This window comes from Chiloscyllium plagiosum, unplaced genomic scaffold, assembly GCF_037043375.1.
Source record: "Chiloscyllium plagiosum isolate Xiang-an unplaced genomic scaffold, Cpla_swu_hap1 HiC_scaffold_48, whole genome shotgun sequence".
NCBI lineage: Eukaryota > Metazoa > Chordata > Chondrichthyes > Orectolobiformes > Hemiscylliidae > Chiloscyllium > Chiloscyllium plagiosum.
This window is the reverse complement of record NW_028270186.1, coordinates 25543289-25570358: the sequence shown is the minus strand read 5'-3', so window position 1 is coordinate 25570358 and position 27070 is coordinate 25543289. Positions and strand designations below refer to the sequence as shown.

The window sequence follows — 27070 nt, the reverse complement described above, 5'->3', positions numbered from 1 at the left end:
AACACTGTATCTTTGGCATGTCGCATGGACCGGTGTCTTCCATAATTTTTAACTCCTATAACAGTTCCTGACCCTGTAACCTTCTCCCTTCCCTATAGTCCCTCCACATATTTGAAATGTACTGCATTCCAGCCTACCATCCCTATCTCTGTAACTTGCTTCAGTGTCTAGTGTGCCTTATCTCGGTAGTCTCCTCCCCAATGACAGACTCATGCAGCACGGAAACAGAACCTTTGCTTTGATCCAACTAGTCGATGCTGAACACGGTTCCTGAACGAGTCGCGTTTCCCTGCAATTGGCCCGTATCCCTTCAAACCTTCTCCTCTCCATGTATCCACCCAAATGTCTTTTCCATGTTGTCATTGTGCTTCTCTCCATCACTTCCCCCGGCAGCTCATTCAATTTGTGCACCATGCTCTCTGTGAAAAATGTTCTCCTCTGATCCCTCTTAAGTCTTCCCTCTCCCACCTCATATTTCTGCCCTCCAGTTATGGACTCCCCTACCCTGGGGTAGAGACCTTTACTATTCACCTTACCTGTACCCCTCATGGTTTATAAACCTTTATAAGATCACCCCTCAGCCACCTACACCTAATGGAAATATGAAGGATAACGATACAAATATCTCTGCCACGGTCCCCACTGCGACTTTGCCACAATGTTCTGGGATACACTTGTTCAGGACCTAGGACTTTCTATACCTTTGTATTCTAAGACCTCCAGCACAACCTCTTCTGTAATGGGGACTCTTTTCAAAACATCACTGTTTCTTTCCTTTTGTTTCCTAGTCTTTGTACACAGTACGCTCCAACATGAAATATTCATTTTGGGTCGCACCCATTTCCTGTGGTTCCATGCATGGATGGCCTTATTGATCTTTGAGGGGCTCTATTGTCTCTCTAGTAGTCTTTTTGTACTTGTGTGCTGTAGAATCTCTTTGGATTCTCCTTAACCTTATCTGTCAACTCTATCTCATTCCCCCGTGTTGCTTTCCAGCTTATCCAGCCTCTCTGTTTCTGTCAAACCCTCCAGTATCAGTAACATCTTCGTCAATCTTTGCTCCATTTGCAGTTTCCTGAGGCAGGATGATCAGAATTATACACAGTACACCAACTGGAGACCCAGCAATGTCTTGTACAGCCGTATCATGCTGTATCAACCCATTTACTCAATGCTCTGACCCATGAGGGCTAGTGTGCCGAATCTGCTTTCCCCGCCCTGTCCACCTGTGATGCCACTTCCAAGGAACAATGTAAGTGCACCCCTTGGTCTTTCTCTGCTAGACAACACTGTCCAGAGCCCAACCATTAACTGCGTTAGCCTCCCTGGTTTATCTTAACAACACCCAACACCTGAATTCAACTCCCAACTTTCATTTCTTGACCCACTGGCTCAGTTGATTAAGATCACCTTTGATAACTGTATTCGCTGCCAACTATAACATGTATTTTACTATCCACAAATTTACAAACAATAATTCATATATTCTCGTTTATGTCAATAATGCACATGTGTGGATCCTGCACCGATCCTTATGGCACACCGCTGGTCAGAAGCCCCAGTCTGCACAACAACCCTCTACCACTACCCTCTGTTTCCTATTGTCAAGCCCATTTTGTGTCCGTTTGTGTCCGCCTCCAACAACATTGGCACCACTGACATCAAGCTAATTGGTGTTTAGGCCCCTGGCTTTCCCTCACAGCCTATCCTAAATACTGGCACAACATTAGCCACCCTCCAGACTTCCACCTCACCACCCGTGGCTGTCAGTGATAGAAATATCATTGTAAGTATCTTCCCTAACTTACCCCAATGTCCTAGGATATACTTGATTAGTTCCCAGGGAGTTGTCTAATTTTAATGTGTTTGAAAACCTTCAGCACCTCCTGTTCTCCAATGTGGGCTCTTTTGAAAATATCATTGTTTATTTCCCTGCTTCCCCAGCATTTTGTTTCCACAGTAAGTTGTGACGTGAATTTCTTGTTTCAGATCTCACTCATTTCCTGTGTTTTCACACTCGGATGGCTTCATTGATCTTTAAGGGGTCACATTCTGTCCCGAGTTAATCTTCTGTTGTTAATATACTTGTAGAATCTCTCTGGATTTTCCTGAACCTTCTCTGCCAAAGCTCTGTCAGTTCCCCTTTAGGCCCTCATGGTTTCCCTCTTAAGGATATTACCACACCCACAATGTTCTTCAAGGGATTGACTTAATCCAGCTGGCTATATAGGACATGTGTCCCCTTTTGTCTTCACCATAGCCTCAATATCCCCAGTCATCCAGCATTTCCCACGTGTCAGCATTGTCCTTCACACTAACAGGAATATGCTGACCCAGAAATCTTAATTTATCTCTCTTTTGAAAGAATCCCACTTGCCCGACATCCCTTTAATTTCAAATAGCCTCCATGAATCAACTTTTGGACAGTCTTGCTGAATACCTTCTGGACTGGGGCAAGGCCAGTGTTGATCTTTAACTTGTGGACCAGGCCTGTCCTTTTCCATCGCTATTTTCAAACTAATAGAATTGTGGCGACTTTGTTAAAGTGCTGCCCCACAGACACTTCAGCCCCTTTCTCGACCTTGTTTCCGAGGGGAGGTGTTGTTTCATTCCGTTCTCCAGTCGGACCACTTGCATACTGACTGAGAAAGTTTTCTTGAACACACTGAACAAATCCCTCCCATCCAAGCTGCGAACATTATGGCAGTCTCAGTCTAGGTTTGGAGAGTTAAATCCCCGACCATTACAACCCTATCATTCTTACAGACATCTGAGATTTCCGACGTATTTGCTGCTCAATTTCCCGCTGACTACTGCAGGCCTGCAGTACCGTCATATCAAACTGATCATCCAGCTATATTTCTAAGTTCTGCTATTACAGCTTCACTGGGCGATCCCCAGGAATATGCTCTCTAAGCGCTGCAGTGATGTTTTCACTGATCAAAAACACCAATCCCCCTCCTCTCTTGCCTCTCCTTCTATCCTTCCTGTAGCATCTGTCCCGGGAACATTGAGCTGCCTGTCCTGCCCCTCCCTCAGCTGTGTTTCTGTAATTCCTGTGATATCCCTATCCCATGCTCCCATCCGTGCCGTGCGTTCATCTGTATAACCTGTTAGGCCCTTTACATTAAAGTAAATGCAGCTTAATTGATGTGTTTCCCCTCATTGCCTACTGTGCTCTTGCCAGGCTTGTTGATTGAAATGATTCTCTTGAAATTCTGTCCCAGCCTCAACCTTCAGACTGCAGCCTGAGACCACCCCCCTCACTGGACAACATCCTCACCTTTCATGTCATCTACAAACCTACTAATGATTCCTTCTGCGTTCACATCCAAGTGACTAATGCCCCTAAGGAACAGCAATGGTTCCTGCACAGATCCCTGTGATACACCCGCTGGGCAAAGGCTTTCAATCACAAAACCAACCCACACAACAATTTTGGATCCAATTTGCCAACTTGCCTTGGATCCCATGGGCTCTTCCCATTTGGATGAGGCTTCCACGTGGACCCTTGTCAAAGGCCTGAATGGATTCCATGGAACCCACATCATCTGCACTGCCCTCATCAATATCTTCAATCGTAATTTCAAAGAAATTTCAGCTGATTTCATCAAACATTATCTTCCTCTTCCAAATCTGTGCTGAGTATCACTAATCGATCCCTGCCTTTCCAGTTATTGATTCAACCTGTCCCTTAGCATTGTTCCCAATTACCCTCTCACTGCTGTCAGACTACCTGCTCTGAATTTCCTGGCCTTTCCCTGCTACCCTTCTTGAATAAAGGAACCACATTAGTGATCCTCCAGTTATTAAGCACTTCACCCGTGGCCAGCAAAGTATTAAATATATCCACCAGGGCCCTAGCAATCTCCTCCATTTCCTCCCATAAGAGTCTGTGATACATTTCATTGGGTACTGGGGATTTCTCCACCTTTATGCCTGTGAAAATATTTAATACCTCCTCCTTATTGATCTTAACATATTCTGGAACCTCACCATCCTGACTGAAATCCCTGGCTGCAATGTTTTTGTCCTGTGTGAATAGAGATGGGTAGTATTCATTGAATACCTCACCTGCTTCCTCTGGCTCCATGCACAGATTATCCCTTTGGTTTCTCACAGGCCTCCCTCTTTCGCTGGGAATCCTCTTACTCTCACGATTCTGATAAAATACTTGCGGCTTTTCCGCAATCATATCTGCCAAATATATTTAATGACCATTGTTTGTCCCTCATTTTCCACAATCCCCTTGCACTCTCTATACTTGTGAAGGGCTTCACCTGATTTTATTGCACTGTATTTTCTTTATCAAACTCGCGATATCACTTGATCAGTATTCCCTTGCTGCCTTTACTGTTCACTCTTCAAGGAGCACACTGACCCTGCGTTCTCACTGCATCACTTTAAAATACTCCACGTTCCTAACATGGACCCAACTGCAGGGAGTTCCTCCCTGTCTCTGTTTGCCAGATCCTCTCTAATGATCGCAATACTGATAGGAGACTCAGATGTGAGGGGGACAGACAGGAGACTGTTTGGCTGCAGAGGAGACCCCAGGATGATGTGCTGCCTCCCGGATGCCAGGGTCAAGGATGTCTCTGAGCAGTTACTGAATATTCTGAAGGGGGAGGGTGAACAGCCAGAGGTCATTGTGCACATCGGCCCATATGACAGAGGTAGACAAAGGGATGGGGTCCTGTGAAATGAGTACAGGGAGTTAGGGGAGAAGTTAAAAAGGGAGGATATTGATATTAATGATCTCCAGATTACTCCCAGTGCCACGTGCCAGTGAGGATAGAAATAGAAAGATAAGCCGGATGGATATGTGGCTAAGAAGCTGGTGAAGCGGGCAGGGTTTTCAGTTCTTGGGCCATTGAGATCTCTTCTGGGGTAGAGGTGACCTGTACAAAGGGGATGGTTTGTACTTGAAGCAGAGGGGCACTAATATCCCAGGGAGGAAATTTTCTCGAGTTACCCAGGAGGATCTAAACTAGTTTGGCAGGGAGTTGTGACTCTGAGTAAGAGAGGGACCATCGAAAAGTCAGAGGAAAGTACATCAGCCATCAAGATCAAGGATAGCCAGGGGCATAGTCGAGGGAGGGTAAAGACTGCTAGTTTAAAGGGCATTTGTTTCAACATACTAGACCTGACTAGTAAGGCAGATGAGCTCAGAGCATGGATTAGCTCTGGGAACTGGGATATTATAGCTGTAACAGAAACATGGCTGAGAGAGGGCAGGACTGGCAGCTCACTGTTCCAGGATACAGAAGCTACAGGCGTGACAGAAGGACAAGTAAGTGAGGAGGGAGCCGCCCCTTTGATTAGGAAGGACATAACAACAGTGCTTAGAGACCATCAAATTAGGCCATATATTTAAAAGTTAGAAACAAAAAGGGGATGGTCTGTCTGCAGGTCTGCAGACCCTAAAATGGCCAGTGGGTACTAGAGGAGAAAATGTGTCGTGAGTTTGCAGGTATCTATAAAAATAATAGAATAGCATTAGATGGAGATTTTAACCTCCCCTGGATTGACTGGGTCACCCAGAGTGTAAAAGGCCTGTACAGGGTAGAATTTGTATAATGTGTCCAAAAAAGTTTCTGAAACCAAGACGTAGACGGCTCTACGCTACTCAGGCGGGTGCAACACTGGATCTCTCCTCAGAAAACGAGGTCAGACAAGTGACTGAAGTATCAGTCGGAGAGCACATTGCGTCCAGTGACCACAACTGTCTTTGTTTTAACAGAGTTATGGAAAAAGATCAGATGGGTTAACAGATTTAGGTATTAAACTGGAACTGGGCCAATATTGGAGCCATTCAGCAGGATCAAGCAGGGTTTGATTGGGTGAAGGTAAAAATCACACAACACCAGGCTACAGTCCAGATGGTTTACAGAGGAACCTCGATTATCTGAACGAGATGGGCGGGCACTATTTCGTTCGGATAATTGAGTGTTCAGTTAATCGATTCAATGCCTTTCCTCTGGGGCTCGGAGTTTTCAGTCCAGTCTGCTCTCTGTTCAGGTTACTAGGCAGCAGCAAGCCATGAGCAAGCCCCCACACCTTGCCAAACCCCAAAAACACATCCCGCTCGCCTACAAACCCATCCAACACCGCCCCCACCCGCCCCTCAATGTCACCCCCCACCTGTCCCAAACCCACGAAAAGCGGCCCCTGCCGCCAAAACCGACGAACATCACCCTCCACTCGCCGCCTGCCCCCACTTCCTAAACACGGTCGACATCAACCTCAGCCAGTCCCCAAACCCGTCCAACACCGCCCTCCGCATACCACACCCACTGTCCAATCCATGTCCACGGCCGTGTCCCCGGCCCCCTGCCCCCATCATCCCCTCCCCCTTCTGGGCAGCTGGACATCTACTGCCTTTGCGGGGGTAAGTCTCCAAATAGCGCACATGCACATGTGCACACACGCTCAGACAGCCACACACAACCTTTTACTGCAACATCTCAAAAAGTTTCACCTTTGCCCTATACAGGACAATGTTCGAGAGAATATCTGGGGAAGGGGGGGGGGGGGGGGGTTAGGATTTATCCCTATATTTAACTCTCGGCTAAGTGTGGGGAGGGGGAGAGGGTGAGAGGTCAGTCATTTGGAGATGGTCCCTGGGCTTGATGTCCAGGATTGTTCTCAGCAGCAATTCAGTCACCCGAGATCGGTTTTAATCAGTGTAAACAAAAACAAAACACAATCAGGGTTGAAACGGCTCTTTGATGTAATGTTTCTATTGGGACCTCAAGATCTCCTTTCAATAATCTGATATTGGGTTAATTGATATTTGGATAGTCGAGGTCCCTTTATAGTTGAAAGCGCTAGATTTAGAAGCTCTGGTGGTCATTGTAAAAAGATAAAAGACTTCATCTAAGCTTGTTTAATATTTCATTCCATGACACTGCATTCCTGTTTCTATAAATTTGGTGCCTTAGGATTGTGCTCCACATCCACCAGTTGAAGAAGCAGTGCTTCGAAAGCTAGTGCTTGCAAATAAACCTGCTGGACTATAACCCGTGTTGTGTGATTATTAACTTTGCCCACCCCGGTTCAACACTGGCACGTCCAAATCATGACTAAAATCGATTGGGTCGGTCTGTTGGAATGAAAAGGAATGACTGGCAAATGGGAGGCTTTTAAACGTGTGATCTCAAGGATCCAGTATGTCCCTGTTAGGGTGAAGGGAAAAGCTAGCAGGTTTAGGAATCCCTGGCCCATGAGAGGTGTCGTCACACTGTTCAGGAAAATGAGGAAGGCAAACATTGTCTTTAATGTTTCCGTATCTATGTAACCTCTGACAGTCCTAAAGACATGATCAATCTGGGGAGACCCAAAAGGCCTCTCAGGTCCCTGCAGCACTCCCAACCTGTAGATCCCACCCCAAATCATATGGCTTTCAGTTCCTCTCAGACTCACTATCTGTGTAACATCCTCCCATCATTAGTACACCACTATTAATGTAATCTCCTCCAGTCTCTCCATCCACTACTCATCTCCATAACTTTCTCCAGCACTTACACCTCTATCTGTGTAAACGCCACTCTCCCCTACAACCCTTACCACTTTGACCATTCTGGAGGAGGTTACTAATGCTCCCTTATCTGTGAAACTGTATCCAACCAAAATGACTGCCCTTCTGGAAAATCTGTCAGACTCCACACCCTCTGTATCTAACTAACCTGCAGAACCTAAACCTTCCTGTATCTATAAACATCATCCATGACTACCCTCCATATCTCTGTTTGGTCCTCCAGTCTATACAACCCACTTTCTCTCTAAACTTCTCCATTCACCTAAAACACTCCTGTCTGTGTAAACCACTCCATCCTACCAACATCCATATCTGTGTAAACTGTTCCATCCCTCCCAACCTCCACAGCTCCATGAACTCCTGCAGGCCCAACAGCCCTCCACATTTCTGTAACACCCTCGTGGTTCTATGGTCCTCCCTTCCTGTGAAACCACCCCAGTCCCCACAGCCCTCCCAGCCTGGGTCGTCTGTTCCAGATCAGATCATTGGTGTTTCTGTTACCTGTGCACTCCGAACAAACCTTCCTAATTGTATCTATTCACTCAGATCCCATCCTCTCCAGCCTCCCGAAACACTTTCCTGCCATTGTGACCCTCCCTATTTAGGACACAACAGTACAGCACAGTACAGGCCCTTCGGCCCTTGATAATGTGCCAATCTTTTATCCTATTCTAAGGTCAAACTAACCTGCAGACCATTCAAAGAAGAAAAGAACAAAGAAAATTGCTACACAGGAACAGGCCCTTCGATCCTCCACGCCTGTGCTGATCCAGATCCTCTGTCTAAACCTGCTGCCTATTTTCTAAGGATCTGTATCCTTTTGCTTCCTGCCCATTCATACATCTGCCTAGATACATCTTAAATGACGTCATCGTTCCTGCCTCTACCACCTCCGCTGGCAACGCGTTCCAGGCCCCATCACCCGCTGCATAAAGACCGTTCCACGTATGTCTGTCCTAAATCTTTCCCCTCTCACTTTGAGATTGTGACCCCCAATAAGTGCATTCCACACACTGAGGAAAAAAGCTTCTTGCTATCCACCATGTCTGCACATCTCATGAGTTTGTAGACATCAATCAGGTTCCCAGTCAACCTTTGTGTTTCCAATAAAATATATTCAACCTCTCTTTATAGCTAGCCCCTTCCATGCCAGACAACCTCTGCACCCTCCCCACAGCATCCACATCCTTTTGGTAATGTGGTGATCAGTATTGTATGTAACATTCCAAATGTGGCCAAACCAAAATCCAATACAACTGTAACATGACCTGCCAACTTTTTCACTCTATAGCCCGTCCAATGAAGGAAATCATGCTGTATGCCGCCTTAACCACTTTACTGACCTGCGTTGTCACCTTCAAGGAACAATGGACCTGAATACCCAGGTCTCTCTGTACATCAATTTTCCCCAGGACTTTTCCATTTCTGTATAGTTCACTTTTGAATTGGATCTTGCGAAATGCATCCCCTCGCATTTGCCTCGGTTGAACTCCCCATCTGCCATTTCTCTGCCCATCTCTCCAATCGATCTATATACACTGCTGTGTTCTCTGACTGTCCCCATCACTACCTGCTACTCCACTAATCTTAGTGTTATCTGAAAACTTGCTAATCAGGCAACTGATACCTTCCTCCAAATCATTTATGTATATCACAAACAGCAGTGGACCCAGCACGGATCCCCGTGGAACACCACAGGGCACAGGTCTCCATTTTGAGAAATTCATTTTACTGTAATCGATGTTAATTCCAAAAGTTAATTAAATGTCCCTAATGTAACTCTCTCTGCCACCAACGCTGGCAGTGCATTCCACATACCCACCACCCTCTGTGTAACACCCTCTGATATCTCCCATAAACCTTCCTCCAAGTACCTTAAAATTATGCCCCATCTTTATAGCCATTTTCACAATGGGAAAATTCTCGGGCCATCCACTCTGTGTATGCCTCTCATCATCTCGTACGTCTCTTATCATCTCGTACACCTCGATCAAGACAGCTCTCATCCTTTTTCATTCCAATGAGAAAAACCCTGGCTTCCCCAACATTTTTTCATTAGGCCTGCCCTCCAATCCAGAAAACATCCTTACAAATCTCTGCACCCTCTTCAAAGCTTCCACATCTTTCCTATAATGAGGCGACCGGAACATAACACAATATTCCAAGTGTGGACTAACCAGGGCTGTATGGAGCTGCAGCATAACCTCACAGGTCTTAAACTCAATCCCTTGGCTAATGAAAGCTAACACATCACACGCCTTCGTACCATCCCTATCAACTTGGCTGGCATCTTTGAAGGATCTATGGACGTGGACCCCAAGGTTCTTCTGTTTCTCCACACTACGAAGAATCCTGCCTTTAACCCAGTAGAGGTTTTCTGCAGAATCATTCAATCTTAAACCCTCCCTATTTTGGTATCTTCCTCCAGTCCCCACAAAACTCATAAACTGTGAAACGTCTTCCCGCCCCTATAATCCTCCTAAGCTCCGTAACCTCCTTTATTGACATGAACCCTCAAAACTACCAAAGCCAATTTTAGCCACTTTAATATTACTAATAACTGCAAAATCCTCCAATCCTGATATTCCTCCCTAACTCTGTAAGCCCCACCATCATCTAGTACCCTTCTGTGGAACATTGCAGAGGAAGAAAGAGTTGTAGAGTCCGGGTCATGTTACGGAGGTAGGAAGGGCTGCAGAACCTGGAGGATGGTACAAATGTAGGAAGGGACGGAGATCCTGCAGGAGGTTAGAGGGAGCGGGATTCATATAACATGCAGGATGGAACCGTGACTGCATTGTGGAACCTGAAGGATATTTTAGTCTGAATGATTCATTTGTTTTTTTTATTAGACTATTGGGCCGATCTTGATGACCTAGTTTTGCTGATGTTTACCAGAATTGGCTGTGCACAGCTTCAGATTCCCAGGCTGGGAAATGTGAGTTCAGATGTGAATATATTTGCCTGACACTGACCTGGTGCTGCTCTAGTAGAAAGTACTCTCCGTGTATCTGGTAACCTCCAGATCGACAGGACTGACCAGAGCTCACCTCATCAAAGCCTTAGTTTAGAATGTTCTATTTTATTATTATTATTTTCAAGTGTCAGTTTCGTGAGATGCAGGAATTGGGGTGATTCAATTTTAAGAGATTGAAACCTTTATCATTGGAGATTGGGAGGCCTTCAAAAATGAGATAACGGCTTTCCAGAGACAGTACATAGTATTCCTGTTAGTGTGGAAGGAAATGCTGGTGGGTGTAGGGTATGCTGGATGACGAGAGAATGAAGATTTTGGTTAAGAAAAAGAAGGAAACATTTGTCAGGTATAGACACGAGAAATCAAGTGAATTCTCAGAATATAAAGGCAGGAGGAGTATACTTAAGAGGGAAATCAGTAGGGTAAAAAGTGGACGTGAGATAGCTTTGACAAATGGTGCTCAGGAGAATCCAAAGGGTTTTTATAAATACATAAACGACAAGAGGGTAACTAGGGAGAAAATAGGGCCCCTCCAAGATCAGCAAGGCAGCCTTTGTGTGCAGCCGGAGGAGATGGTGGCGATACTATATGAGTATTTTGCATCAGTGTTTACTGTGGCGAAGGAAATGGAGGATACAGAATGTGGGGAAGTAGATGGTGACCTCTTGAAAAGCGTCCATATCGAAGAGGAGGAGGTGCCGGATGTCTTGAAATGCATAAAAGCGCATAAATCCCCAGGCTCTGATCAGGTGTACCTTGGAATCTGTGGGAAGCGAGGGAAGTTACTGATGGGCCCTTTGCTGATAAATTTGTATCATTGATTATCACAGGTGAGGTGCTTGAAGACTGGAGGTTGGCTAACGTGGTGCCACCATTTAAGAAAGGTGGTAAGGGAAAGCTAGGGAACTACAGACTAGTGAGCCTGACATCAGTAGTGGATAAATTGTTGAAGGGAATCCTACGAGATAGGATTTACATGTATTTAGAAAGGCAAGGAGTGACTAGGGATAGTCAGCATGGCTTTGTGTGTGGGAAATCATGTCTCAAGCAATTGATTGCTCCTTTTGAAGAAGTAACAAAAAGGATTGATGAGGGCCAATCATTAGATGTGATTTCTATAGACTTCAGTGAGGTGCTTGAAATAGTTCCTCATGGGAGATTGTTTAGCAAGGTTAGATCTCATGGAATACAGGGAGAACTGGCTGTTTGGATACAGAATTGCTCGAAGGTAGAAGACAGAGGGTGGTGGCGGAGGGCTGCGTTTGTGGGCGGCATGGTGGCACAGTGGCTGGACTGTTGCCTCACAGCACCAGAGACCCGGGTTCAATTCCCGCCTCAGGCGATTGACTGTGTGGAGTTTGCACGTTCTCCCCGTGTCTGCGTGGGTTTCCTCCGGGTGCTCCGGTTTCCTCCCACAGTCCAAAGATGTGCAGGTCAGGTGAGTTGGCCATGCTAAATTGCCCATAGTGTTAGGTTAGGGGTATGGGTGGGTTTCGCTTCGGCGGGTCGGTGTGGACTTGTTGGGCCGAAGGGCCTGTTTCCACACTGTAATGTAATGTAATCTAATTGATCACACTGGAGGTTGATGGTGTGCCACAAAGATCGGTGCTTGTATCACTATGTGTTGTCATTATATTAATGATTTTGACATGAACATAGGAGGTACAGTTAACAAGTTTGCAGATGACGCCAAAATTTGAGATATAGTGGGTAGTGAAGAAGGTTACCTCAGATTACAACGGGATCTGGATCAGATATGCAAATGGGCTGAGAAGTGACAGATGGAGTTTAATTTCGATAAATGTGAGGTGCTGCATTTTGGGAAAGCACATCTGAGCAGGACTTGTACACTTAATGTGAAGGTCCTCGGGAATGTTGCTGCACAAAGAGACCTTGGAGTTCATAAGTCCTTGAAAGTAGAGTCGCAGGTAAGCGGATAGTGAAGACGGTGTTTGGTATGCTTTCCTCTATTGGTCATAGCATTGATTATAGGAGATTGGGGGTCATATTACAGCTGTACAGCACACTGGTTAGGACACTTTTGGAATATTGCGTGCATTTTTGATCTTTTTCCTATTGGAAGGATGTTGTGAAACTTGAAAGTGTTTAGAAAGGTTTTACTAGGATGTTGCCAGTGTTGGAGGATTTGAGCTATCGGGAGAGGCTGAAGTGACTGGGACTGTTTTCCCTGGAGCGTCAGAGGCTAAGGGGTGACATTCTTGAGGTTTATAAAATCATGAGGGGCATGGATAGGATAAACAGACAAGGTTTTTTCCCTTGGTGGTGGAGATCAGTGCTGGAGGGCATAGGTTTAGGGTGAGAGATGAAAGATTTAAAAGGGACCTTAGGGGCAACGTTTTCACGCAGAGTGTGCTTATGTATGGAATGTACTGCCAGAGGAAGTGGTGGAGGCTGGTACAATTGCAGCATTCAGAAGGCATCTGGATTGGTATATGGATAAAAAGGGTTTAGTGGGATATGGGCCAAGTGCTGGCAGATGGGACGAGATTACGATAGGATATCTGGGTGGCGTGGACAAATTGGACCGAAGGGTATGTTTATGTGCTGTACCTCTCTAGGACTCTCTGGGTCTAAATGTTTTCCACTGTTCATTTACAGACTGACATTTTGTTTACCTTGGTCAGTTCTCTCTCAAAATCATGTAATTGGTTTTGTTACTGATGCTTGGGTGTGCTTTATGGTCACTTTAAAATGTCATAATCTCTTTGAATTCCGGTGTAATTTTTTGGAGGATCTTGGTGTGATATTACTCATTCACTCAGCTTCATCACCCAACGGTCGATCTGAGATAGTTACATCCTAGCTATTTGCACAATGTGTTATTCAAAGAAACACTGACAAAAACATTCAAGGAGGATCTTGGAAAATATCACTCTTGCCAATGTGTCTGTCCCAGATTATACAAAGATTGAAGTCTCCAAAAATTATCTCACCACCTTTGCTACAAATTCTAATGAATTCCTGTTTAATGCAGGGATGAGCAATGAAATACTGCAAGGCAGCATAAAAACTGTTCTCCTGCTTATGTTTTTGACACATAGCACCCAGAATTTACATTCAGGCTGATTCAGCTGCATAATCTGTGGCCAAATGCTTTCTCTGTAATCCCTTTGTTATCCATTAGTGTCAGGGTTCCCATCTTGCTTTTCCATTCTGCCTGAGATCCTGTAAGGTTGTTTACTGTTGAATATTTATGTTCCACCTTTTGTTCAACCTGTAACCACGTCTGTCTGGTGACTAAGTCTCATTTTCTCTGTGTCACAAGTCTATTACCTTATTGTAGATACTTTGCCCATTCCAAAAAAAAAGGATAATTTCCTCTTTCCCACAATGTCCTGTCACAAACTGATTCATTGATGTACAGTTTTCGTTAAACTCTGTCCCTTCCTGTTTCTTTCTGCTTGTCTTCAGCCACATTCCCATGCTGTTCCGAGGCTTCACATTTTCCCTTTGGATTTGGAAAGCTCCTTTCACCTGTACCCTCTCTCTGCACCCTCCATGTCAGTTTAAAGCCTGTCCATAAACCTACCGACATGACTGGCCAGGACACTGGTCCCAGCAGTGTTAGTTTTAATTCACTCGTGAGATATTGTTGTCTCTGACTGGCCAGCATCGCATGCCCACTCTGACCAGCCTTAGAGCTGAGTGGCTTTCCAGACCATTACAGAGGGCATTTGAGAGTCAATCCCATTGCTCTGGGTCTGGATTCATATGTAGTCTAGACTGGCAGCCTATAGCAGATTTCCTTACTTAAAGGGTATTAAGTAGTCAGATGAGTATCCCTGCTACCGGCATTAAATTCTGGATGAACAGTCTAGTGAGAGTAACCCGAGGCCATTGCCTGGCCCACTGATAGCTCCCTCATCCCTGAGTACTGATCCCAGTGCACCTTCTTCCTGACCGTGATTTGATCCTGATAACTTCCTGCACTCTGGTGATATCACACAGTCTCTCTCCATGTGTTATATGTCACTGTGAGGGTTTAATTGATGCCGGTGACTGCACCTTTTGCAGCTACTCCAGATCCTGAACCAACAGAATTCTCCACTCCAGGGAGATGCAGCAGCACAGGCCAGGGATGGAGACTGGGATTTTCCAGGTCTCGGTGGGACTTGGTGCCATTCTCCATGTGTAACCCTCACTGCATCAGTCTGATTTCCCATTCTGTTCATTTCTCTGTCTCCTGTAGGTACTCAGGATGCTCCTGACTCAGCAGAATTCCCAATTCCTGTTTCGTCCATCACCACACTGAAGACAGTTGGTCAGCCAGAGAGATGGAGAGTGAGATCTGGAGCCTTCAGTAAATCCTGCAGTGAGGTAAGATCACTCAGTGAACAGAGCAGAGTGTATTTAATACATCGAACTTTGGTCCAGAAGACATGACACAGATACAGTGTTGAAGCACGAACACAGAGCATGATGGTCCCAGGCTCAATCCCCACCCTCTTGTTTACTTTCATCTCTGCTGTACTGAGCCTACCTGTGTCAGTATAAGAAGTTGACAGTTATCAATCCAGGCCTGTGCTGTCTTAGTGAGGATCAGTACAACAGAGGGGAAAGCAGGTCTCCCTCAAGGAGATGGTATTGAACCCTGGGATCTTTCTGTTCTATATTCACACATTGTCTTTTGTCGTGTGATAGAGTCATACAGGAAGGAAACATGCCTTTCGGTCCAACTCATTTGTGCCAGTGTCTGGAATACTTGTAATTCCCAGAAAATTTCCTGCTTCTGTAACCTCCACCCACCCCCCCCCCCCCCCCCACCATATTCCCGCGGTATATTTGAAACCTACTCCGATGCTGACGACTCTCCCTGTGTGTAAATTGCTCCAGTGTCGATAACATGCCCAATCTCAATAATCTCATCCTGCGCTCAGTACAATAATCCCTATTTCTGTAGTCTTGCACAATACTTACGTGCCCCCGTTTCTGTGCACTCCTCCAGCCTGGACCAAAATACCCTCCTGTGTACCTTCCTCAAGCCCAAAAGAGAACATAATATCACTGTAACCTTGTGCAGGCCCTATAACACTCCTGCCTACTGGCCTATAGCACCACATGACCTCAGTAACCTGCTCCCAACCTTACTGAGTACCTTATCTGCATAAACACCTCCAGACACTTTTCAAGCCACAACAACACTGCACATCTCTGTTTGCTCCTCCACTCCATATAGTCCTCCCAGCACCTCAAACATTGTCTCTGTGTAAATCTGCAATTTGGGGCAGCACGGTGGCTCAGTGGTGAGTAATGCTGCCTCACAGCGCCAGGGACCCAGGTTCGATTCCAGCGTTGAGTGACTGTCTGTGTGGAGTTTGCACATTGTCCCCGTGTCTGTGTGGCTTTCCTCTGACACTCCAAAGATGTGCAGGTCAGGTGAATTGGCCATTCTAAGTTGCCCATAGTGTTAGGTGCATTGTCAGAGAGAAGTGGGTCTGGGTGGGTTATTCTTTGGTGGGTCGGTGTGGACTTGTTGGGCCGAAGTACCTGTTCCCATGCTGTAGGGTTTCTAATCTAAACTCTCCCTCTGCATTCCATATTATTGTCCCTAAATATATCCCTCTATCCATAAACAGCCCCAAACCCTTCAAACCTCCAAGTCTGTGTGAACTCCCACAGTTCCAACATCCCTCCTTCACTGTGTTACCCTTTTCAGTCCTGAAACATTCTGAAAATGTGGACATCGTACAATCCTCCCTATCTGCGTAATCCTCTCAGGTTCCTGTAACACCCCCGATCTGTGGAACCAACTCCAATGCTTGTGACTCTCCCGATCAGTTTCTACAAGACTGGCTATCTATGTAACATCCTCCTGTCGCTATCACCCGCCCTGTCAATGTAAGCTCCTCCAGTCTCCCCATCAATCTAATCATCTCCATAACCTTCTTCAGCTCTTACACCCCTATCTGTGTAAACGTTACATTCCCCTACAACTATCCCTAAAGCAGAAACCTCCTCCAGTGTCTGCAATACTCCTTATCTGTGTTAGTGTCTCCAGGCTCTATTGCTGTTCCTGTCTCTGTAAGCTCTGACAGATTGTCCAGCTTTCCGGTCCATATAATTTCCAGAACCTCAGCATCCGACATCAACAAATGAATTCATTAACTACAGCCTTCCATATCTCTGTTCGTCCCTCAATTCCATCAAACTTCATAGTCTCTGTAAATAGCACCATTCCATAAAATACTCCCTGTCTGCGTAAGCTACCCCAATCCTATACTGAGAAGCCTCACTGTACTTTTGATCACCAGTGGTCCCTTCAGATCTCCCTGTATCTTCCCTGACTCCAATGAATACAGCTCATCTCATGTTATAACTCCTCTAACTCATATGTTACTGCCCATCTCTGTGATATTCTTCAGTTACTGCAATTCTAATTCTTTATCTCCAGAGCTTCCAATCCTCCTGATCAATGTAAGGTTATTGATCTCCTACAGCATGTTTAACACCTCTAGCAGCCTCCAACTCCTCAATGCATCCTGTTGCTGTAACCTTCTCAAATGCTACAGCTCACTGTCTTTGTAATATCTTCAGTATCTGCAACCCTGTTGATTTTTGTAACCTCCTCCAGAATAGCACTCCACATCTCAGTGTAACTGATGGGAATGCTGTAAACCTGCCTTCACAGTCCTCAGTATCTCTCTGAACTCCTGCAGCCCTACAACCCTCAGTATCTCTGGTTCCTCCAATCCCTATAATTCTCCCTGGCTGTGTGGACTGATCCAGCCCCTTCCACCCTCCCTTTCCCACTCACTCCTGCAGCTCCAACTACTGTCCATTTCAGTGTAATTCCTGGCACCAACAATCCTCCCGGTCTCTATAAACTCCTGCAGCTCCAACTACCACCCCAATCTGTGTAATCTCTAGTCCGTCCAAACCTCCCTTTCTGTAGCTCCAAATACCACCCAATCTGTCTAATCTTCAGTCCTCCAACCGTCCCTTTCTCTAAAATATTCTATAGTTCCAACTACCACCAATATCTGTGTAATCTTCAGTCCCGACAACCCTCCCAGTCTCTGTATCTCCTGAATCTCCAACGACCACCCCTATCTGAGTAACCTCTAGTCCCTGTATTCCTCCTGAGCTCTGTAACTCCTTCAGGACTGATAACCCTGTAACTCTCCTTGACATCTTTCAGCCCGACAACCGATCAGAAATCTAATCACCAACAGTGATCTCAAACCACCCGAGCTCTGTAACATTCTCCAGTCTCTACAACCCAGCTTTTCTCTGTTAGTTTCTCTGGTAACTGTATTCCCTTTTATCTCCAGTTACAGATCCTTGCTCAGGGAAACAATGTTTCAGTACTGAATCTGTAAGAACACACGAATCTTCGTTGTATCAATAAATTTGCCTCATTTTCTAAAATTTAATGACGGCAAGTTCAACCTTCTCCACCTCTTCTTATCAATATCCCTCCATTTTGAAGATTAGCCTGGTGAACCTTCTCTGGGCTTCCTCCAATGCAAGGACATTTTCCCTCCAGATAGGGGACCAAACCAGTTCACTGTATTCTCACTGTGGGCTGACTGGAGTCCTCTATAGTTGTTACAAGCCTTCCCTATTTTTATTCTCCATTCCCTTTGGAATCAATGCCAGCTCTTCTCTTTGTCCTGCTTGCCCTGTATACCACCTTTCTGAGATTTATACACAAGGATTCCCAAGTTACTCTGTGATGTAGCTTTCTGCAGTTGATCTGAAACCAAGAAGTGACATCAATAATCAGGAAGGTGCTGGAATGTATGGTAAACAATATGCCAGAAATGCGAATTGCACAGTTAGAAACCTATGGAAAAAGCGCAGTCCATACGACCATCATTTATAGGAGTAGAATTAGGCCATTCGGTCCATCGGGTCTATTTCACTATTCGATTATGGTTGAATTGTTTCTCAACCTCGTTCTCTCACTCACTCCCTGTAACCCTTAATCTCCTTACTCATCAAAAACCTAGCTATCTCTGAATCACTTAGCACCCACAGCCCCATGAGGTAGTGAGTTCCACAGATCCATCACCCTCTGGCTGAATAAATTCCTCCACATCTCTATTCGAAAGGGTCGTCCCTTCACTCTGAAGCTGTGCCCTTGGCCCCTAGTCTCTCCTGCTCATGGAAACATCTTGCCCTCGTCCACACCATCTAGGCCCCTCAGTATTCTGTAAGTTTGAATGAGATTCTGCCGCTGCCTATGAAACTTCATCAAGTGCAGACCCAGAGACTTCACCTGCTCCGCATATGACACAAATTTCATCCCTGGGATTGTTTTTGGAAACCCATTTCTCGAACCCATTCACTTCCTTTGTCCAGACTCTTAATGTATAACGCGTGGAGTGTAGTCCCAACACTGACCCCTGCGGAGCTCCCCTCATCACCAGTTCCCATCGTGAAAAAGACCCCTTTCTTCACACTCTCTGCCTTGTGCCAATCAAACAAATCCTCTACCCATGCTAAGCATGTTGTTCTGAAATGGAAATTTCATTTCACACACACTGCTGGATTTATTTTTCAGTCTGGCTATAAACAGCAGAATTTCACCATTACCTTCCCATCTGTAATTCCCTGGAGAAGGTGGTGGTGAGCTGCCTTCCTGACCCATTGCAGTCCTTTGGGTGTAGGGACAGACACAGTGCTGGGTGGATGGTGCGTGTCTTGGAGGGCACCTTGGAAATGCTGGTGTTCCCGTGTACCTGGAGCTCCTGTCCTTCCAGGGTATAGTGGTTCCAGGTTTATGAAGGGCTGTTGAAAGACCCTGCCTGAGTGACCTCTATTCGAAAGGGTCTGAAGAAGGGCTTATGCCCGAAACGTCGATTCTCCTGTTCCCTGGATGCTGCCTGACCTGCTGCGCTTTTCCAGCAACACATTTTCAGCTCTGACCTCAGTGCTAATTGTAGATCTTTTATTCCTTCATTCATTAATGAACACGAGCTTTGTTGGCTGACCCAGCATTTATTGTTGAGTTTGAGTTGTCCCTGAGAAGGTGGTGGTGAGCTGCCTTCCTGAGCCACTGCTGTTGTTATCTGTGTACCCTCCAGCAGGCGCTACAACACTCCTCATGTCTGTAACTGCATACAGATAATGCAGCTCTCCCTTTCATATCTGACATCCTCCCCGCCATATAAATCTGACAGTTTCTCACAATATCTCACCTCCTCCATTCCCATCTGTGCTAGAGATCACTAAAATTTCTTTATTCTTGTTTAAACTTCTGATCACCAAAAATCTCTCCCTTTTTAAAATTGTAACTCCTTCAGTTTCTGTTACTCTCCATCTCACTGTAATCAATGACAGCACAGGTTCCCTTCCTAAATGTCTATAATTATAATGGTTGTATGTGTTAAATTGGCGCTTTTCTTCCTCCTTATACATCTCAGGACTTCCAGCCCCTACAATTCCACTATTTGGAATGCCCCCATTCTCTGCATCTCCTCATGTTCTGAGGGTCCTTGAATACCACCAGTGCCCCAAAGGTTTATGTTCCCCCCAGTTACTGCAAGTCTTCTCACTCTGTCACATGCAAGTCTGTCACATCCAAGTCTCCATCCAAGTCTCCAGGACCAGACAACATTTGCTGGATGTCAATTTCCTTTTATTGAAGTCTACACATCACCGTAACCAGTTCAGAAAAAGCTCCGTCATGAACAAGCCACCATCTCTCTATTTCCTTTGCCTTTTTCAGTGTCTGAAACTCTCACAGTATCTTCCAGTAAGCTTCTTTAGTTGCTGCAGGTCTGCCTAGCTCCCCAGATAACTTGTTCCATCCCATATAGCTCGCCCAATCACTGTAAAACCCTCTGCTCTGTCTAATCCTCCTCTTTCCCACTGTCTTCCAAGCACAACAGCGATCCTGTAAGAGAGTAGAGCAGAATGCGATGTTATAAATCTCAGCTGAGGCTTGAGGCCTACCATTACCTGGGAGTCACAAAGGGAGAGAACCTGAGAGAGATCAGCACAGAGCGGGAGAATAAAAATCAGCAGCGAGGATCGAGGCCGGTTGGGACTTGGAGTTAGAGAAGCAGCAGAGCAGGAGGCTCGAAATCAGCACCGAGTCACAGAGGAAGTGACCATGTGAGGGAGCAACTTGGAGCAGGAGCATGAGGCTAACATACCTGGGAGTTACAGAGGCAGCAACGTGGGAGGATATAAATCAGCACTGAGGATCAAGGCCTTACCGTGCCTAAGAGTCACAGAGATGGTGACCTTGTGAGGGAGCAGAATGGAGGTGGAGCTGGAGTATTACACGTACCTGGGAGTCACAGAGGCGGTGACCCTGTGAGGGAGCAGAGTGCAGTGGGAGCCGGAGGATTACATGTACCTGGGAGTTACAGAGACGGTGACGCTGTGAGGGAGCAGAGTGCAGTGCGAGCCGGAGGATTACATGCACCTGGGAGTTACAGAGACGGTGACGCTGTGAGGGAGCAGAGTGGAGTTGGAGCTGGAGGAGGGCATGTACCTGGGAGTTACAGAGACGGTGACGCTGTGAGGGAGCAGAGTGGAGTGGGAGCTGGAGGATTACACGTACCTGGGAGTCACCGAGATGGTGACCCTGTGAGGGAGCAGAGTGGAGTTGGAGCCGGAGGATTACATGTACCTGGGAGTCACAGAGACGGTGACCCTGTGAGGGAGCAGAGTGCAGTGGGAGCTGGAGGATTACATGCACCTAGGAGTTACAGAGACGGTGACGCTGTGAGGGAGCAGAGTGGAGTACAAGCTGGAGTACTACATGCACCTGGGAGTTACAGAGACGGTGACGCTGTGAGGGAGCAGAGTGGAGTTGGAGCTGGAGGAGGACATGTACCTGGGAGTTACAGAGACGGTGACGCTGTGAGGGAGCAGAGTGGAGTTGGAGCTTGAGGAGGACATGTAGCTGGGAGTTACAGAGACGGTGACGCTGTGAGGGAGCAGAGTGGAATACAAGCTGGAGTACTACATGCACCTGGGAGTTACAGAGACGGTGACGCTGTGAGGGAGCAGAGTGGAATACAAGCTGGAGTACTACATGCACCTGGGAGTTACAGAGACGGTGACGCTGTGAGGGAGCAGAATGGAGTACAAGCTGGAGTACTACATGCACCTGGGAGTTACAGAGACGGTGACGCTGTGAGGGAGCAGAGTGGAGTTGGAGCTGGAGGAGGACATGTACCTGGGAGTTACAGAGACGGTGACGCTGTGAGGGAGCAGAGTGGAGTTGGAGCTGGAGGAGGACATGTACCTGGGAGTTACAGAGACGGTGACGCTGTGAGGGAGAAGAGTGGAGTTGGAGCTGGAGGAGGACATGTACCTGGGAGTCACAGAGATGGTGACCCTGTGAGGGAGCAGAGTGGAGTGGGAGCTGGAGGATTACATGTACCTGGGAGTCACAGAGACGGTGACGCAATGAGGGAGCAGAGTGGAGTTGGAGCTGGAGGAGGACATGTACCTGGGAGTCACCGAGATGGTGACCCTGTGAGGGAGCAGAGTGGAGTGGTAGCTGGAGGATTACATGTACCTGGGAGTTACAGAGACGGTGACCCTGTGAGGGAGCAGAGTGGAGTTGGAGCTGGAGGAGGACATGTACCTGGGAGTCACCGAGATGGTGACCCTGTGAGGGAGCAGAGTGGAGTGGGAGCTGGAAGATTACACACACCTGGGAGTCACAGAGATAACTTTCTGCTGCTGGGACCTACCTGCACTGAGTTTGAAAGAAATGCAAGAGCCATCACAGGAAAGGCTGTGAAGTCACTGGTTGATAAATACACTGTTATTAGTGACTGTCAGTTAATTGTTGTAAGTCAGCAAATTTATTTTTTGAACTTCTGAAATAAGGGTTGAAAACAGAAATAAGAGGGACAAGTGAAATTGTGAGCCAATATAATAAATTACCCTGAGTAAGCCACAGTTGAATAAGGGACTTAACATTCGGGAAATAGCAATATGGTTAACTTCATTCTAAGTAATTAATTAAGTTACTCCAGACATGTTGTATTTTAAGACATGGTTAGACATACCTATCAGATGGAAAATGTGTTCTGTTACATTGGGAAGTCATAGCCCCCTGCTTGTGTCCTAGATGGACACTGGGTCATGGAGCTCAGACAGTGACTAGAGACCCTATGGGAGATCTGTGGTGCTGAGAGTTAGGTGGAGAACACACACGCAGAGCAGATCACCCTGCAGACATGACGGCCTGGAAGAAGGAAGAGTCTGGGGAACTAAGCAATCGGAGAGAAACAGTCAGGGAATACAAGAATATCCTGGTGTCTCCCTCCCAATTCAGATTCCCAGTTTGGAAGCTGATGAAGGTATTGGCTGCTCAGAGGAGTGAAGTCAGAGCCATGTCTGTGGCCCCACAAGCAGCCTGACTGTACAGGAGTGGAGGGAGAAGGAAGGAGAAGCAATAGGCACAGGGGAGTCAGGAAAGTGAAGAAGGTGTCAGTGTTTCTGTAATTCCAGGATAGTGGGGTTAAGAATGTCACGGTGGCTGCAGGACATTCGTCTGGGGGACAATGAGCAGTCAAAGGTCATGTTCCTGTTGGTAGGAATGACCTGGGTAGGAAGGGTGAAGTGGTCTGGGAGTCAGAATTTAGGGAGCTAGGTGGATGGTTAGCAAGCCAGTCCGCAAATGTAGCAATCCCTGGAATACTCCCATTGCCGTGTCCAAGTGAGAACAGGACTCAGAGTTTTAGGTAGATGAGAGTGTGACTGGAACGATCGTGCTGCAGGAAGGGCTTCAGATTCCTGGGACTGGTTCTGGAGAAGGCAGCAACTGTACAAGCTGGATGGGCTAACATGACAGAGCTGGGACTGAATTCCTTACGGGGTATGTGGGAGGGATTGAAAATAACTTGGTGTGTGCTTAGGATCCAAAAAGGAATAGTAGAGGAGACTACCAGGATTCTCAAAATAATGGGAGATGCAGTTGGTACTAATTTACAACAACAAGTCTATCAGTGGAAGATGGAGTAAGAACGAAAGCCTTAATCTGAGGTACTCTGCATGGACGTGAATACTCGGAATGTGCGGAGTTCCAGATGCAGATTGTGGAAATCTGATGGACGGATCACCGAGAGCTGGCTCAAGGAATGGCAGGACTGGGTGTTAAATATTGCTGGGTATAAGGGATTCTGAAATGATAAAAGGGAAGGGAAAGGATGAAGGTAGAAGTATTGGTTTAGATTAGCGTTAGTTTAGGAGTCCAAGAGAAAGAGGATCCGTCCAAGAACAGAATGAATTTGGCTGGAGCTACAGAACAACAAGTGTACAATTATACTGTGAGATACAGTCTGTCAGCCAGGAACCATTGGAAAGGATGGAGGGAATAAATAGGCAGGTTCATTTGAGAGCGATGACAATACTACAGATCGGTTATACTGCGAAACTTAATGTTTCCAGATATAGACCGGGATACTGGTGGTGAAAGGTCACGAGGGGCAAGTGTTCCTGGGTTACATCGAGGAGGGCTGACTGCAGGAGTATGTTTCCAGCCTAAGAGGGCATGTACTGTTGGACCTGGTCCTTGGGAAAGAGGTGGGGCAAGTGGATCCAGTGTCAGTAGGGGAACGTTTTGGGGCGCAGCGATCATTTTATTGTAAAGATCAGGGTGATGGTAGAGAATGATGTGCAATAATTGAGAGTGAGAAACATTAGTTGACTGAGAGCAGCCTTCAATGGGGCAAGAAAGAAGCTGGGAACCTTTCAACAAGGCCAGTGAAATTGCAGCTTTCAATAGAGTGAACCAGGTCAGATTGAGCTGGGATTATGGAGATGTTGCTGCAGTGTGACCATGACTGAGAACTGAATAAACAAACGGTTTCCCGATTTTTACAGGTAGGTTAAATAGGCCAACACAGTGAAGTAGCATTGTGGATAAAGAATGGGATCATTATTATCGTGATTCTAATCAATTTACACACTGCTCCTCCCTGCCCTCACCGCTCATCCCTGCGTATTGATTATGTCAAACATTGGTAACCTTTGAAAATTTCAGAAAATAGCACAGTATAGAGGAGATCACTCTGTCCACTGTCTGTGTTGGTAAAGATGTGACGTTGTTTTTTAAAGCCCTAGTTCTGTCTCCCCGGACAGTGTAGGACTTCAAGTGCAGACCGTTATTAAAATGGTTTGAGAGTTTCTGCCTCTACTCGGCTTCCATGTGTGACACCCAGATCCCGACCATACTCTGGGTGAAATAACAACTTTCCTCACCACTTCTCAAATATTTCAACAAATTACATTAAATATTCGCCGCTCGTAACTGAGCTCTTCAACGGGAACAAGGTGTTCTCTCCCTTTCTAACCAGGCTCCTGACAATATGTGCTCCCCAATCAAATCTCCTGTCAGCATCCACCATTTCAATTTTTCCTCATAACTGCACTTCCACTGTCACAGGATAGCGAATCTCCTCTGTACCCTGTCCAGTCCAATTCCATCCTTCCATGTGATGGGGTGACCAGAACTGTACTCTGTGCCCAAGCTGTGACTGAACTCATTATTTATACAGTTCCTGCATAAGCTTGCTGCTTTGAAGTTCCGTATTTTGTCTGATAGAGGAAATAATGCCATTTGCTATATTAACAAGATTATTAATGTTTCCAGTTTCCTTCTGCCCACACTGACTATACTGTCATTTATTGTACATATCTCTCTATTGTTGATGTCCCCAAATGCCTTGCCTTGCACTTCACTGGGTTGTTTGCTCCATTCACCTGGATCCTATAGTTTCTGTTTTTAAACTGTCTGCCATGGAATCTCTCGTCAAATCCGAGTAAGTCACATGCAGATACAGGTTACTGCCTCAGACCGACACAGTTAGATTAATTACACAAGATCTTCCTTGAACAAATCCAGACTGACCATCCTGGAGTCCCAGGGACTTCTTCAGTGACCGTTTATCCACTGTCTCAGAATTCCAGCTGTGACCTATTAAGTCATTCCCTTGCTCCACATTAAACAAAGCTGCAGGGTTAGCCATTCTCCAGTCCTGCGGCACCATCCCTGCATCCAGTGAGGATTGGATAATGTGGGTAACTATAAGGCAGGGGATTTTCCCCGGCTCCTTTTAACAGTCTAAAACATTGTGTTACCCCTATTTTAAGGATTTGAATCTCCTGTAAAATTCTCCGCTCCAAGTTTGTTGCTCCCAACATTTCGCACTGCATCCCTATTTTAGTTCAGACAGACAAAGGCCTAAGCCATCTAATGATTTGGTCAAGTCTCATTTTAGACGGGTTTCATGGAGGGTTTCTCTCCACAAGGTGAAGTGCAAATTCTCATAATACCATCACAAATCTGTCTCATTGACTACCTTCCCTGCCCACATGGTCTTCCTCTCATCTGACACCAAGCAGATGTTTATTTTTCCCTTTGTCATAACAACTGCCCACTGCCTGGATATCCCAGAATGCACCAGCCTTCCTGTTACAGGGGCCATCTTTAAAAAGTCATTATACTCTTGGATTGTCAATCCGAAACTTGCCTGGACATGGCAGAGGGGGTAAAACTGGGGTTTCACTTTGAGACCAAGCCGCTGAGGTTCTGGTGGATGGCACGGTGCAAGAAAGGGACATTATCTTCCTCCAGGACTGGCAAGGGAGGCTATGACAATACACCCTGCCAGCTTGGTTGGAGGTTGATCCATGTGTCAGTGAGGTGCCAGCCTTCTTAGTGAATGCCAAGCAGTGTCGGAAGGAGGTCAGTGACCATCTCCACGTCACCATGGTAAGTGCCACCATCTGCACTTTGTGACCTTGCCCTCACTGTCTCTCTGTTACTGCACCCACCTCCCACAAAGGCTCATGTTCTCCCACTGTCACTGAATGCAGCACCTTCTCTCGGTCTGTACCAACTGTTACAAGCAATTCCACTTCCCTGGAAGGAACCACCCCACACGAGAGCAGAAAGAGCCAAGAGGAATAGGGGTTCCCCAACATTCAGCTCCTCACCCTATCACAGGGGAAGGATCCTGACCCTAACAACCATGAAAGGCTGACTGACCGTGTCCAAGCTCCCGGACTGGGATCTGAGACACTTCTTGTCTCACTGCACTGGGCACCGTGACTGACTGTGGACAATGATATCAAGCTTCCTGGGTTTGTGTCTGTGCTTAACACCAAAACAATGCAGCAGGTGGGTGAGCCTGGTAGCTCTGGCTAAGGGGAAACACTGCTGGGGGCAGGGTAAGGCAAGGCAATAATTCTGTGAGTATTCAAGTCAGTTCAAAGTGAGTGTGTACAAACACCGAGTGAGCAGCCCAGAGGGACAGGCCATGAGCTGGGTGTGTGTCAATGAGCACAGTGTCCTTGCAGCAGCATTGAGTGTGTACAAACACGGAGTGAGCAGCCCAGAGGGACAGTCCATGAACTGGGTGGGTGTCCCTGAGCACAGTGTCCTTGCAGCAGCATTGAGTGTGTACAAACACGGACTGAGCAGGCCCAGAGGGACAGTCCATGAGCTGGGTGTGTGTCCCTGAGCACAGTGTCCTTGCAGGAGTATCGCAAGGAGAGTTGTCAGTGCACCCTGAGCTGCAGCATTGAAGTACAGAAGCGTACTGTCTGTGTGT

At 46.4% G+C, this 27070-nt stretch overlaps 1 long non-coding RNA gene across 2 annotated transcripts in view; it reads left to right on the top strand.

Annotated features, from left to right (window-relative positions):
• The window catches only part of LOC148135758 (uncharacterized), a 73996-nt gene that overhangs the window by 27410 nt on the left and 19516 nt on the right, over positions 1-27070 (top strand). For both annotated transcript variants that reach the window (XR_015754821.1, XR_015754822.1), the window contains exon 3: positions 14728-14855. This is a non-coding gene — a long non-coding RNA (uncharacterized LOC148135758). The remainder of the gene's footprint in view (positions 1-14727; positions 14856-27070) is intronic.